Source organism: Hyperoodon ampullatus (assembly GCF_949752795.1).
Source record: "Hyperoodon ampullatus genome assembly, chromosome: 1".
Taxonomy (NCBI): domain Eukaryota; kingdom Metazoa; phylum Chordata; class Mammalia; order Artiodactyla; family Ziphiidae; genus Hyperoodon; species Hyperoodon ampullatus.
In genome coordinates this window covers 118,668,386-118,683,738 of record NC_136914.1, presented here as the reverse complement: position 1 = coordinate 118,683,738, position 15,353 = coordinate 118,668,386, and positions in this window count along the sequence as shown.

The following is a 15,353-nucleotide window of genomic DNA, read 5'->3' as shown; positions in this document are numbered from 1 at the left end:
TCATTGCCATGCTATATACTGGCTTTGCTTGTCCCAAATGGATACAATCATTCTGTAAAGGTGAAAGTTTCACACTGCATTTCAGTGATTTGTATCTGTCTTCTCTCCTGGATTGAGCAACTTAAGGCAGAAATAGCATCTTATTTATCTTTGGATGTCCTGGTCTTAGAATTGCACCTACATATAGGAGGAATTCAGTAATCATTTATTGAACCAAAAAATGTCAGGCATTAGTTAAGCCCTGCTAAATGAGATTTCTCTTAAGGTAAAAATTATTTATATTTCAAAAACACCTTATATTGGGAGGCATCTTATAAATTGAGAATTCAAAAGCATGAGCTCTGGAATCAGAGTATCTGGGTTCAAACTCCACATCTGTAATGTACTAGTAGGTGACCTTTGGGACATGGTCTTTAACTTCTCTGAGCCTAGCTTCACATTTGTAAAGTGTGGTTGATAACAGTAATATAATAAACATATAATTTGTATTTATATATATCATAAATAAATTATATAATATAAACATATAATAAAGTTGTGACCTTGTTATACACAAAATGTCATATGCTGATAAATCTAGAATGCGCTTTATAACTTCTCAGATGACCAAATTTTTACAGTGAAAAAAAGTTCACATAGTTTCATAAAGAATAAGTTGTGACAAGCACCCACTACTAGATTATTTCTCTTAACAAAGAGCTATGCTCCAGCAATACACTTTGCTGACAAGAAGTGGACTATACAGATCGTCAGCTATCTATCTGATCCAAACTGTGCCAAAGCGGTTCTCTCTCCTAAAAATTCAAAGCTGAAATGCTAATCAAATTGTTAGTAGAGCAAGGTGATACAGCCTGTGTTAGCCATTTTCTGGCATGCGTAGTGAGAAGGAGAGAAAACCGGTCTATAACGAGAGAGAGGAAGAGCGATAAAAAGAAAAGAACAAACAGACATGCAGAGAAAAAAAGGGACACATGCGAGACTGTGTCCTTTGAGTGACTGAGAGAACAGCTAGCCTTAGTTCCTGTTAGCTTTCCAAAACTTAAATCTCTCCTCGAACCTGACTGGACTTTCTGCTCGTGGGTATTCAGTATCCATAAAGTAAATTCTCTTTTCTGCTTTCGATAATCTGAGGTGGTTTCTATTACCTGTAACCAAAAAAGCCTTAATTAAAACCCATCAGAAACGTATCTAAGAAGACATAAAATGTAATTGCAATTCTACAAACATTTACTGAACATCCACAATGTCCGGGGATATTTAGGACTTAGATCCTATTCATACAAATATTAAACCAATTCCAGTTTAAAATTTTAAGCTAAATTGTCACAATATACAAAATCCTAGAAGATCAATAAGGAATAATGAAATATGGACCTACAAAGTAAAAAAACAGATTTCTTATGGCAATCCAAACTTTATTATTTAATACAGAAATATTTTAATGAATGTTTAAGATGTGAAAGAAACATCATAATAAAGCATTCTTGAGATTACTGCCAACTGTAAAACTCCCAACACCACTGACCCTGCTTCTTCCACAGAGGAAACCATTATTTATCTACATTTTGGTTACCCTTCCCATGGAAAAGCCAGATTATTTTTTAAAAAGCTATTCAAGGTCATCAGGTCACTATTACAGCATTAGTAGCATCAGAAGACAGCAGTGAAAAAACAACCTCTGGTTCTCAATTTTTAAAAATCAACTTATAAGCCTTTACTATATAGGTCTGGCCCTACACTCTTATCAGCTTATTAAAAATATATTTATACTTAAAAAAGTTTCTGCTTTCAACAGACTTTTCTCCTTTTTCCACTCATATTTTTCAAAACTTAGAAGTATCTTACCGAATCAGAAGAAAAAAACAGAGCATTAACCAGGAAGAAAGCAGGAATAGGAAATTCCCTGGCAGTCCAACTGTTAGGACTCGGTGCTTTCACTGTCAGGGCCCCGGTTTGATCCCTGGTCGGGGAGCTAAGTTCCCGCAAGCCTGGAGGCACAGCCCAAAAGAAAAAAAAAAAAGGCAGGAATAATAACTGCTCAATAAAATACTAAGTGAATGAATGAACGAATGAATCAATCAATCAAACCAAATCAAAAGTGGCTAGGTGCCCAGAATATACAAAAAACAAAATAGTTTTCCTGTCTTCAAAAAGTCATTATCTAGTTGAAGAAAATGAGCAAACAAAACCAAATGAATGTTTAAAGATAAAAGAATTTTCCCCCAACAAGTTCAAATTAATCTATTTATTTATTCACTTACTTGTTTTTTTATATTCTATTTATAAGTGATAATATGCAGTATTTGTCTTTGTCTGGTTTATTTGATTTAGCATAATGCCCTCCAAGTTCAGCCATGTTGTCAAAAAGAATTTTTTTTAAAGTAATTCTTCAAGGTCTGTGACACTGAGAACACTTAATTGGACACATTTAATACTGTATATTCCAGCTAGCATGATTTGGATTGGGGCTGGGGAGATGCCAAAGCCTTTATAATTAAAATCTCAGAAACCACAAAACTAATTTGATCCACAATTTTGAAAGATTGCAATATGAAAAAATTAACTCCTAGTCTATTAATCTACTAACTATTCTTTTCTTACTGAATACTTATTGAATAATTTATCTAAGTTCTTGTTAACCATAGTATATATATTTCATTATAATACAAAGTCAGATACTTGAAACTGCTCTAGGAAAACAGTAAATTTAAAGAATGAAATCATAATAATATATGGCCCTTGCCTCCTATGGAGCCTCAATTTGTATTAAAGCTATCACTAAAACTGGAAAGAACTTTCCAATACATCTCATCAAAAGAATTCTTTTATTACAGGTTATTAGTCTACAACACAAGATAAACAATGATATTAACATAAGTGAGACTTTTTAAATACCTTATATTTAATGTGTGAATATTTTAGGGATTTGTTTTGTTTTGTTTTGGGTCTTTCTCCTGATCATCGTCCCAGCACCTTTCAAGTTTTGAATGGCGGCATCAAATGGCTTTACTTGGTTGGCTACGTCTGCCATACTCTATCACACTAAATGGAGATTCTGTTAGTTGCTAAGGATATTTATTCACTTAGCACCTAGAGAAACAATTTTCTCTAGGTGTAGAGAAATAGGTGTAGAGATATATACTTAGGTCAAAATTCTATCTCCTGACTCTCCACATGCACCTAGTCTTACTACTAGATCACACTGGTAGTCTTCTGGGTCACCAGAATTTACCATTACACTAGAGCCAATATCCAATAGTTCCTCCCACATTTTATGAACTGAGTATTTCCCCTTCCCCACAGCACAGCTATTTAAAGTAAATGAACACAAGGTATCATTAGTGAAGGCAGGTAGGAGGGGGTCACACTACATACAGGGATATACAACAGGCCCTCCAGGGTACTCGATCTTGCCTTTTTTCAATGGGCTCTGAGGCTCTTGCCTTCTTTCAACAGACTCAATCTCAAGGATATATATAACAGGATAGCTTACATCAGATTTTCATTATTAAACCTGGATTTTTAAAAAAACTATACCAAGCGAGTTACTAGGTTGATTAACAACCTAGGGATCCCAGGTAGATCAGAACATTCTCAGAATTTCATTATCAAACCCGCCTTGCCATCTTTTATGATGACCATGCCCACCTTGCCACCAGCTATAAACTCTGCCAACTTATGATTCTCTGACTCCACTGAAGTCATGAAACATATTTCAATGGCATTCCTTTCCAGAAAGCAGTCCCAGCTGGAAAGAAAAGCCAATAAAGACCTTAAATTCTAGCATTTCCCTTGCTAATCCATTTTCCCCAAGAAAATATTAAAGAGAGAATCCACTGGACTGTGATTATCCTGGTGACATGATAAATTCCAAGTGGTGTGGGGAAGATTCACTGAGCACACAAAACATAAGAAGTCTTTTATTCCCCTTAAAAAGATGGACTTCCCTGGTGGCGTAGTGGTTAAGAATCCGCCTGTCAGTGCAAGGGACATGGGTTCGAGCCCTGGTCTGGGAAGATCCCACATGCCGCAGAGCAACTAAGCCCGTGCGCCACAGCTACTGAGCCTGTGCTCTGGAGCCTGCGAGCCACAACTACTGAGCCCACGTGCCACAACTACAGAAGCCCGCATGCCTAGAGCCCGTGCTCTGCAACAAGAGAAGCCACCGCAATGAGAAGCCCGCGCACTGCAACGAAGAGAAGCCCCTGCTCGCCGCAACTAGAGAAAGCCCGTGTGCAGCAATGAAGACCCAACGCAGCCAAAAACAAATTTAATTAATTAATTTTAAAAAAAGATAATAAAGTAGTCTTTTCTAATACCATTTCTTATGTTGATATACATGAGCCTGTGTGTCCTATGAATGTCCTGAGAGAAAAGTAGCAGGTGCACAACACACAGGAGTTGACAATAGTGCCATCACCTGTTCACTCACTTTCAGCATATTGTGTTAGGTATGCTCACACATGTAAATTCTACAGATTACATTATGCTTGTTTACATGAATTTGTGGATTATGTTATAAACTAGAAAAGAGGTTTTTAAAGTGTGTCCCCAGCAACAATGGCATCAACATCACCTGGGAACTTGTTAGAAATTCAAATTCTCAGGCCCCACTCCAGGCATCCTGAATTATAAACTCTGGGGGAGGGAATCAGCAATCTGTGTTTTAACAAGTCTTCCAGAGAACTCTGATGCACCCCACAGTTTGAAAACCAATGACCTAGAGGTTACTTCTCTAGGAACCTGTAACAGATATATTCAGCAACTAACAGACTCTCTGCTTGGTTTCCTGACCAATATAGTATGGGGTATTATGGTAGGAACGGCCAAAGTAAAAGCAATTTGGGGAATTATGGCTACCATTTAAAGACTTGAGAGATGCCAGAATGGTGATTATGAAAAAAATAGATAACATACACACAGAATGAAATGATGCAATGAAAGCAGACTCATTTAAAATAATGTAATATCGGGACTTCCCTGGTGGTCCAGAGGTTAAGACTCCACACTTCCAATGCAGGGGGTGCGGGTTCGATCCTGGTCAGGGAACTAAGATTCTACATGTCGTGTGGTACAGCCAAAAAATTTAAAAATAAAAATAAATAAATAAATAAAAATAATATAGTATAGAAAAGTGGCTTAAGAAGGTTCTAGCAAAGAAATCAGAATCTGAGATTAAACTATCAATGCAAAAAGTAAAAACTAAGAAAAGTGAAAGCTAAAACTTCTCTACAGAAAAGAGTTAACACAGCAGGCCTGACTGCTATTTTTGGCCTACTTGCAAGGTTGGCCCTTGGATGGCATCTGGGAAGTTATGGGAACTTGAATTTCGGGCGGGTTCCCACAATTAATTGATAAGAGTGGCTCACTGAGCCTAAACTGTATATACACATAATACAGTGCATGCGGAACATCCGCTTTGATTCCCAGAGTTGAGAATTTGGGTATGTGCCCGGTGTGGGGCTTCTATGTGACTACCCCCAGTAAAAACCCTGGGTGCTGTGTCTCTAACAAGCTTTCCTGTTGGCAACAGTTGCGAAATGTTGTCACAATTAATTTCTAGAAGAATTAAGCATGGCCTGTGTGACTACTGAGCAAAGACTCTGGAAGTTTGCACCTGGTTTCCCCAAGACTTCACCCCAAGCATCTTTTCCTTGTGCTGATCACGCTTGGTATCCTTTTTGTTGTAAAAAGTCACAGCCTAAGTGCAACTATACACCAAGTCCTGTGAGTTCTCTCAGCCAATTACCAAACCTGGGCGGGGGGCCTTGAGGACTCCTGACACACTCTCTTACTTCAAACATCAGCTCTTTGACAGTCACATAACAGGGTTAAAAACACTGACAAGCCCACCAAATCTGACGTTTATACTGTTCTTACTTGATCCATTAATAAAAGAAAAGATTTTAATATTATTTAATTTCCATTTCCTTATTCTTTTTAACATATCTAGTAAGTGTAACTTGAATTACATGCTCAGTCCTTGGCCAGCGAAGGGCAGGGCATCTAAGCTGACAGTCCATTAAGGGAAGTGGTATAGGCTGCTGCCAAATGAAGGGTGACCACTAAATCAGGCTCTTTGGCAAACACGAAATTTACTTCAAGGATATTGGGAAAGCTCCTCAAGGAGGACAGTTATGACCTGTCAAAGTTGAAACTAAGTTACAAAAAGCCCTGAGTAACTTCTAGTTGTTAGTTTATATGTTAAGACATAAAAACAGAAAAAAACAAAGTGGTTTCAAACGTGAGCCCAAAATAAAAAGTCACAGACTCTACAGATTGAAGGGATGACTTGCCATCATACTACTTCTCACCAAGGCAACTCTACACAGCATGCCGCCAGGTGAGCAGCAGTTATTATTTAACTCAGTGGTCGACAACTCTAGGGAGGCTGGGTAATATCTAAGAAAAATCTATTCTTTATACCATTTAAAAGACCAAGGAGAAATGCTAGAAATATTAGAGATAGACAAATAAGAGTAAGTAATGTATTACTAATCCTGTTAGGTGTCAATATTATCAATAATGGAATAATTTTCAGGCACCAAAATGGTCTTTAAAACTCTCCTATTTGGGGTAAAATATTGGCCTAGGGATATATACCATGATTCAGGAAAGGGGGGAATCTAGTATGGAATAAAGACAAATACTGAAATACTAGAATTTAGTGGCATATTTGGAGGAATTAAAATCATCAAAAACACAATCACTACGTAAAGCATAATGGTGCCTAATAATGGTTGGCCCTTAACACTGCAACATCATATGAAACTGTTTACAGCCTTGACTTTACCTACTCATACCCTCAACAGACGAAGTTTTTTACATGGTCTAGTAAACCCAAGACCTTACTTTAGCACTGTACTGATTTTATCCTTCACTGCTGCCTCTAATTCATAGAACGTAATATTTTCCTCTAGATTACTCCAGAGAACACAACCAGATAAAGGCAACCTTTTGTGTGGTAGACTTTGGGATAACAGTTTGTAAATTTAGTCAATACAAAAATTAGTTCCATGGGTGTGTCAGACTTTGAAAGCACAAGTAAGTGAACCAAGATGCTGTGAACAATGGATGAAGACTACTTTATATATAGGCATAGTCATCCTGAAAGTCATAAAAGTGTTTCTGTAGGTCTCTGAAGACCCGGCAATTAAAGACAGAATTTTTAGAGATTATATGTACAAATACAATAAAGCTTGTGCTTTCAACAGACCCAAAAAAGTCTAAGAATTTCTACTGCAGAATGGCTTTTCATAAAGGTTACCTAATTAAATGGGAGAAAGGAAGAGAACAAGAAAGCTTTGAAATCAATCAGATTTAACCAGACATGGAAATATTTACTACCTTAGATATAATTTAATATTATTACAAAATAATACATTTGACACAACATCTTTCAAGGCACATTCATTTCTTTTTTGTTGCTGTTCTTGTTTTGGTTTTTTGGGCGGTAATATAGTCATTTTTTAAATTTTAATTTAATTTATTTATTATTTATCCAGCAGGTTATTATTAGTTATCTACTTTATACATATTAGTGTATACATGTCAATCCCAATCTCCCAACTCATCCCACCACCACGACCCCCCATGGCACTTTCTCCCCTTGGTGTCCATACGTTTGTTCTCTACATCTGTGTCTCTATTTCTGCCTTGCAAACCAGTTCATCTGTACCATTTTTCTAGATTCCACATATATGCATTAATATACAATATTTGTTTTGGGTCATTTGTAGAGACGTGGATGGACCTAGAGACTGTCATACAGAGTGAAGTCCTAAGTCAGAAAAACAAGGCACATTCATTTTTATCCAAAAAAACAAAAACAAAACCTCTGTAGGCAATAGGAAAGGTACTATTATTGCCCACTGGTAATTTATTTTACAAACAGAGACAGAACTTTAAGTGGTTTTAAGGTCACAACTAATCAGAGGCAGGAAAAGAGCTTAAACCCAGATTTCTACTCAATGTTATTCCATGCTGCCTATCAGGTAGTAACAATCTATCAACATTTTAAAATTTATCTATAACTAATATATAAATTAAACTGATCTACCCATTTAGGAGCCAATGTTAAAAATGGTTAAAAGAAAAATTATTATTAACAACTATTCTAAATACACACACACACATACACACACACACTCACACACAGAGGTAAAGACGTAAAAGGATATAATAAATGTTAACAGCAGTTATCTCTGCAATGACTGAATTATGGGTAATCTTTTTCCTGTCTACTTTTCTATTTTTTCCATATTTTCTATAATGAGTTTTTTATAACCAGAAACCAAATAAAATGTTTATTTTTATTATGAAGTTATTAATATTAAACATTAGTATTTAATATTTATTTAAAGCCTGTCAGTTATGAGATTTCTTGCAAAGACTGTACTTTTCTTTCTTAAAAAAAAGAAATTAACTCACGGGACTTCCCTGGTGGCGCAGTGGTTAAGAATCCGAGCCTTGGTCCGGGAAGATCCCACATGCCTCGGATCAACTAAGCCCGTGAGCCACAACTGCTCAGCCTGCGCTCTAGAGCCCACGAGCCACAACTACGGAGCCCGTGTGCCACAACTACTGAGCCTGCACCCTAGAGCCTGAGAGCCACACCTACTGAGCCCGTGTGCTGCAACTTCTGAAGCCCGCATGCCTAGAGCCAGTGCTCCACAACAAGAGAAGCCACCGCAGTGAGAAGCGACCGCGCACTGCAGTGAAGAGTAGCCCCCGCTCGCTGCAACTAGAGAAAGCCCGCACAGCAACAAAGACCCAACACAGCCAAAAATAAATAAATAAATAAATTTATTTTTAAAAAATTAACTTAGACTCTAAGGAAATGAAATCCATCCTATATTTTAAATGAATCTCCATTAATTCTATAAGGCCTAACGCTGCCTGCTCTCCAAGTACACTGTAAAATCATCCTAAGATGCAATGTGATAAACTGATCTGATAGAGAAACTTCATTACATTTATTTCACTGGCTTTTTCATCTGTTTGTACTTATATGATAAGCATATCTTTAAAAATACAATGTGACTATGGCCTATTATTTCAACTAAATATTAAGTGATTTAATTGTAAATGATATACATTTTCACCTCAACTTGGTTTTTATTTTAACTTTGCCAAAATTTCCCTATTTTCTGCATAACTGGACCTATTGTCATTTCCATGGTTTTCAAGAAGAAGTAATTATGCTTCTTCCACAAGATTAAAATAGTATATTTGGTTAACCAGAGAATACAACATATAAATACTACTATATTTACTCTATTTTATACCTCAGATTTAAGGGGGCACTAAGGTTTATCAATAATACAGTCACTATCATCAAGAACAGGGTTAAATTAAGTTTAAAACAATCTTTTAGACAATATGAAATGCCAAGACATTTTGTAAGAATTCCATTCAAAAATTTTAAGGCTTAACGTTAGAAAAAGGTATAAATTATACTCAGTATCTAGAAGTGACTCACTTTTTCCCGAAGGTTCCCCCAAACCTAAGTTTTATAGCATCCTCAAGTAATATAACTATTCAAATATTACCAAAAGATTGCAAAACTTCTGTTAACTATAACCAGCATGAAATCTTAAAATAACATTTATGACACTAACCAAAATGCTTCCACAGTCTCAGTGAGATAATGTAAAAGAAGGTACAAGTAAGCAGAGGAATAAATAGATTGGTAAAGGAATGAAACTCTTAATGACAACCTGACCTCCTGTCTAATTCACAAACTTAAATACTATCAGCCCAAATCCCATGAATATAGTGAACTAAACTGATCATTTGCTCACCAGACACTAGGCATAAATTTTGATGCACCATTTCTGTGTTTCTGAAATCTTGACTTATTGATTTTTTTTAAATGTGTAAGATATTTTCTTTTAAAGAAATGATTAGTCTCCTCCTTCAGCCAAAATGGAGTAACAAGCAACCAGACTTACTATCCAGCCTAAAACAAAAAACAAATAAAATTCTTTAAACAATGGTTTTCAAGTCACTGAACATCATGCAAAAAAGGACAGATTCTTCTAGAAACAAAACAAATGAGGTGAGTCCTATAATTGCCCCAGTTTACTGCCTTGAGCGTTATCAGGCCATGGAACAATAAGAGGGAACTGAGGCAAAAGCCATAAGACTCCTTTGAAGAAGCAGGGGTAAGAGTCTAGAGAGGCCAAAGTAGCCAGAATTCATACAACAGACTACCAGGGAGGAGAAGGTTGCAGAGAAAGAGAACTCTGGAGATGGGCAAAGGGTCCCCTTCAAGAATTCAACAGAGGATTTATCAGCACATGCATGTGAGGAAAACAACCAAGGCCATGGAAAGAACCATCAGAAAGGATTCGAGGAAACAGTGCCTGGTGCTCACATTGAGCCCAAAAAAAAAGCGTTCGTTCCCGCCAGCCAGACTAGAAAGACCCATAATTTATGGGACATTGGGTAGTGTACTCAGGAAGGTCTTGTCTTAGTGGTGGAGAATAATTAGCCCTTGTCTAAGCTCCTGACCTAACAAATTTTAAAAGCAAGACCTGATAAGATCAAACTGTTTCCAAGTAACTTAACTACATACTAAGAAAAAGCCCAGGAAGATTTATAGGACTACAGAAATATCCAGCACCCAACATGGCAAAATTCACAATGTCTGGCATCCAATCAAAGATTAAAAGATTAAATTAATTGATGAACAGATTTAAAATTTTGTGACTTTTAGGTGAAAAAGGCTGAATTTGAATGATTTAGTGTTAGGCCATTATCCTTCTGAATTTATTTCCAGATTTTTGGTGGGGTTGGAGTGAAGAGGAGGGGTAACAATTCATATATAAAACTACTTAGTTGCACTGGATCTGCTGCCACTTTTAAAAAATTATCTTTTCTGAGGTCACTTTTATTATTTTATTTTTCAAAATAAAGTTGTAAGAAGTGAAAAAAAAAGGCATGCAAAGAGGTAGGAAAACATGATCCATAATGAGAATAATCGATCACTCAAAACTGATCCAGAACTGTCACAAATGTTAGAATTAGCACCTAAGGACATCAATTACTTGTAAGTGTATTCCATATGTTCAGAAAGTCAAATAGAGACATGGAAAATATTTTTAAAGGACTCATACTTCTAGATATGAAAACTACGGGACTTGCGTGGTGGCGCAGTGGTTAAGAAACCGCCTGCCAATGCAGGGGACACGGGTTCGAGCCCTGGTCCGGGAAGATCCCACATGCTGTGGAGCAGCTAAGCCCATTCAACACAACTGCCGAGCCTGTGCTCTAGAGCCCGTGAACCACAACTACTGAGCCTGTGCACCACAACTACTGAAGCCTGCATGCCTAGAGCCTGTACTCTGCAACAACAGAAGCCACCGCAATGAGAAGCCCCTGCACCGCAACGAAGAGTAGCCCCTACTTATCACAACTAGAGAGAAAGCCTGCATGCAGCAAAGAAGACCTAACGCAGCCAATAAATAAATAAATAAAATTACTTTTAAAAAATCAGTAAGAAAAAAAACTACGATGTCTGAGATGAAAAACCACTAGATGAGGAAAAGATTAGTGAACTTGAAGACACAGTAATAGAAACTATCCAAAATAAAACAAGAAGAAAAAGAACCCCCGCCCCCAGCAAAAACTGAGAAGAGCCTGAGGAAGGTTCGGCACAACTTTCAATAGCCTAACATACATGCAGCTGGAGTCCCCAAAGAAGAAGAAAAAAGACTATAAAATTTTTGAAGAAATTATAGCCAAATTGTTTCCAAACTAGATGAAAACTATAAACCTAGGGATCCAAGTAGTTCAACAAATCCCAACCATTGACGGTAAATAACACTATCAACAAACGCAACCTGATTTACATATGTAACAGTCCACCCAACACGAACAGAATATACATTCTCTTCAAATGCACACAAAACATTTACCAAGAACATATTCTGAGCCGCAAATCAATATCTATAAGTATGAAAGCATTTAAGTTACACAAAGTATGACCACAATGGAATATATGTAGAAATCAACAACAGAAGATCTCTGAAAAGTCTACAAATATTTGGAAATTTAGTAACACATGTCAAAATAACCCAAGGGTAAAAGAAGAAATCAGAAGGAAAAATAAAAAGTATTCTGAAAAGAATGAAAACAAAAATACAACATATCGGAATGTGTGGGATGTTGCTAAAGCAGTACTTAGGAGTATATTTATTGCACTAAACATGTACATAAAAAAAGAAGGAAGTTCTCAAATCAATGACCTCAACCTGCACCTTAAGAAACTAGAAGAATGACTTCCCTGGTGGTCCAGTGGTAAAGAATCTGCCTTCCAATGCGGGGGACGCAGGTTCGATCCCTGGTCGGAGAACTATGTTCTCAAATGCCATGGGGCAGCTAAGCCTGCGCACCACAACTACAGAGCCCACGCACCCTGGAGCCTGCGTGCCACAACTAAAGAAGAGAAAAATCTCGCAGGCCACAACTAGAGAGAAGCCTGCACGCTGCAACAAAGAGCCTGTGTGCTGCAAGGAAAGATCCTGCATGCCTCAACAATGATCCCGCATGCTGCAACTAAGACCCGACACAGCCAAAATAAAAATCTTAAATAAATAAATTTTAAACGTATTAAAAAAAAAAAAAGAAACTAGGAAGAACAAATGAAACCTGAAGTAAGTAGAAGACAGGAAATAAAAAAATTAACATGAATATCAATGAAATAGAAAACAAAAATAGAGAAAAATCAATAAAAATCTGACTTGCTGAGATCAATAAAATTGCTAATCTAGACAGATCATGAAAAAGAGAGGAAAGGTGCAAGTTATCATTATCAGGAATGAAGGAAGTGATACCACTATACAAATATTAAAAGTATAGGGCTTCCCTGGTGGTGCAGTGGTTGCGAGTCCGCCTGCCGATGCAGGGGACGCGGGTTCGTGCCCCGGTCCGGGAGGATCCCATATGCCGCGGAGCGGCTGGGCCCGTGAGCCATGGCCGCTGAGCCTGCGCATCCGGAGCCTGTGCTCCGCAACGGGAGAGGCCACAGCAGTGAGAAGCCCGCGTACCGCCAAAAAAAAAAAAAAAAAAAAAAGTATACAAAGTATACTTTGAGTATACAAATATTAAAAGGATAACAAGGGAGTATTATGAACAACTCCATGCCAATAAATTCAATGAATAAGATAATATGGACAAATCTCTTGAAAGACAGAAACTACAACAGCACATTCAACAAGAAACGATAACTGGAAACAGACCTGTATCTATTTTAAAAATTGAATCTGCAGTTTAAAACTTTCCCACAAAGAAAACGAGGCCCAAAGAGCTTCACTGGTGAATTCTATGAAACATTTAAAGCAGTAATAATAATCTACAAAAAAACCTGTGGAACTAATAAGTGGTTTTAGCAAGATCACAGGATTCATAATCAATATAGGTAAATCAATTGTATTCCTATATACAGAACGATCAAAAATTGAAAATTTAAAACAATACCATTTACAATAGAATAAAAAATTACTAAATACTTGGGGATAATTCTGGCAGAAGATGAAAGTACTCTCTCTCATTCTGAGAGTACTAACTGATATACCAAGTTTCCCTTACACAAGTGGTTTTCAAACTGTGAGTCACAACCTCTTAATGGATTGTAAATGTAATTTGATGGGTCCTGACCAGCATTTTAAAAAATGAAATAGAAAAGATCAGAAAATATCAGAGTGAAATGAACATCGTAGAATTATTATTTTGGGAAATTGTGTTTCCATTGTTTGTGGGTATACACATATTGGGTTGTTATAAAAAATCTGTGCTCAAAAAAAGTTTGAAAGAAAGACTTTTTATACTATATTATATTACCCCTGGAGTGCCTTTTTTGTTTGTTTTGTTTTAAATGAGGGTTAAGGCTAAAGTAAAAGATGAGCACTGATTCCAAGCACTAGCCCTGAAGCAAGGAACTAGAGAGGTATGGGTATTGTAAAGTGTAATTCTAATCAAATATTCAGAGGTAAGAATCGGGCAGGAATAGGCTCTATGCTCCAGCCATGCCAGGCTTTCACCACTTTAAATTCTCCCAGCACAGAGGGCCTTTGGCCACAGTGCTATCTGTCCCTCCCCCAAGTTTTTCCATTTGCCAAAGTTCTGCTTAAATATAAAGCCCTTCCTCAGTTTCCAGACAACGTCTCTGTTTGTCTTACCTTTTGTTGGTCAGAGCACACACATTCTACCACACTCCACTTACTTCACATCTTTCCACCACCTCTCTATCGAGCTGTGAACCATTCATATTTAAAGTAAATGGCCAGAGACTTCCCACCTAGCCTGTAAGGAGACTGGAAGTCATCACTCCCATCCCCACAACAAGAAAAAAAAAACAACTGAACATCAATAACTCTTCTTAGATCCAGCAGAGAACTAAGTCATAGAACAAACCACTGCCCCCCAAACTGGAGAGAGGAACAGGCAAATACGGAAAACCACAATTTATCAGAGAAACAGCAGTGCAGGAGCAGAAACCTCTGCGGGAGCTGGTCAGGTGTAGGTGATGACGTGCTGGAGCCTCAACGTGGACAGCTTGAGAGTTAAAAACTCCAAGGGGATTCAGTAGTAAGGCAGTCTCCACCCTCATGAAATGGTAACATAGGTTCTCACAGAGAAGATCGAAGCAAAATCCCCCTCAGGCTCTGGCAGCGAGAGAGAGAGAGAGAGAGAGAGAGAGAGAGAGAGAGAGAGAGAGAGAGAGAGAGAGAGAGAGAGAGAGAGAGAGAGAACTTTTCACCATTTTGAAATCTGCCCGAAGCATTCTGTTTTCCTTAACAAGGCCTGCCCTCAAGAGAAACTATGCTATCAGAGCCTAACCTACTGGGGTTTTACCAGAGCCTAACTGACCTGGGGAAGTACAATACCCAATGCCAGCCCCCTCAAGCCTTCCTGTCTCATCTAAAGAGGAGAAGCACCTGCGACGGTCAGAGCCCAGGGACACCAGCGCACTAAAGAATGAGACCTGATCATAGGACTACAAGGTGGTTCGCCTCCCCCCACATCTTGACATCATATCCGTAGAACTCCTGCATAGTAACAGCGGATTACAAGTGAAAGAACTGCATATACCAAACCTTACTTAAGAAATCTCTAGGAAAACGCAAAGACAGAAACAAGGACACCAAAGGAAATTTTAGCCTGACACCTACAGCTACAACAAACAGTAAACACAGCCTAACTCCTAGACGATAAACATAAACCCTCATATTAAGGGCCTCAGTTCCTTTTACCCAGTACATGTCCAGCCTTCAATAAAAAATTACAAGGCATGCTAACACGGTTGGAAGAAGGAGACCATGTATCAGAACCAGACTCAGCTATGGCAG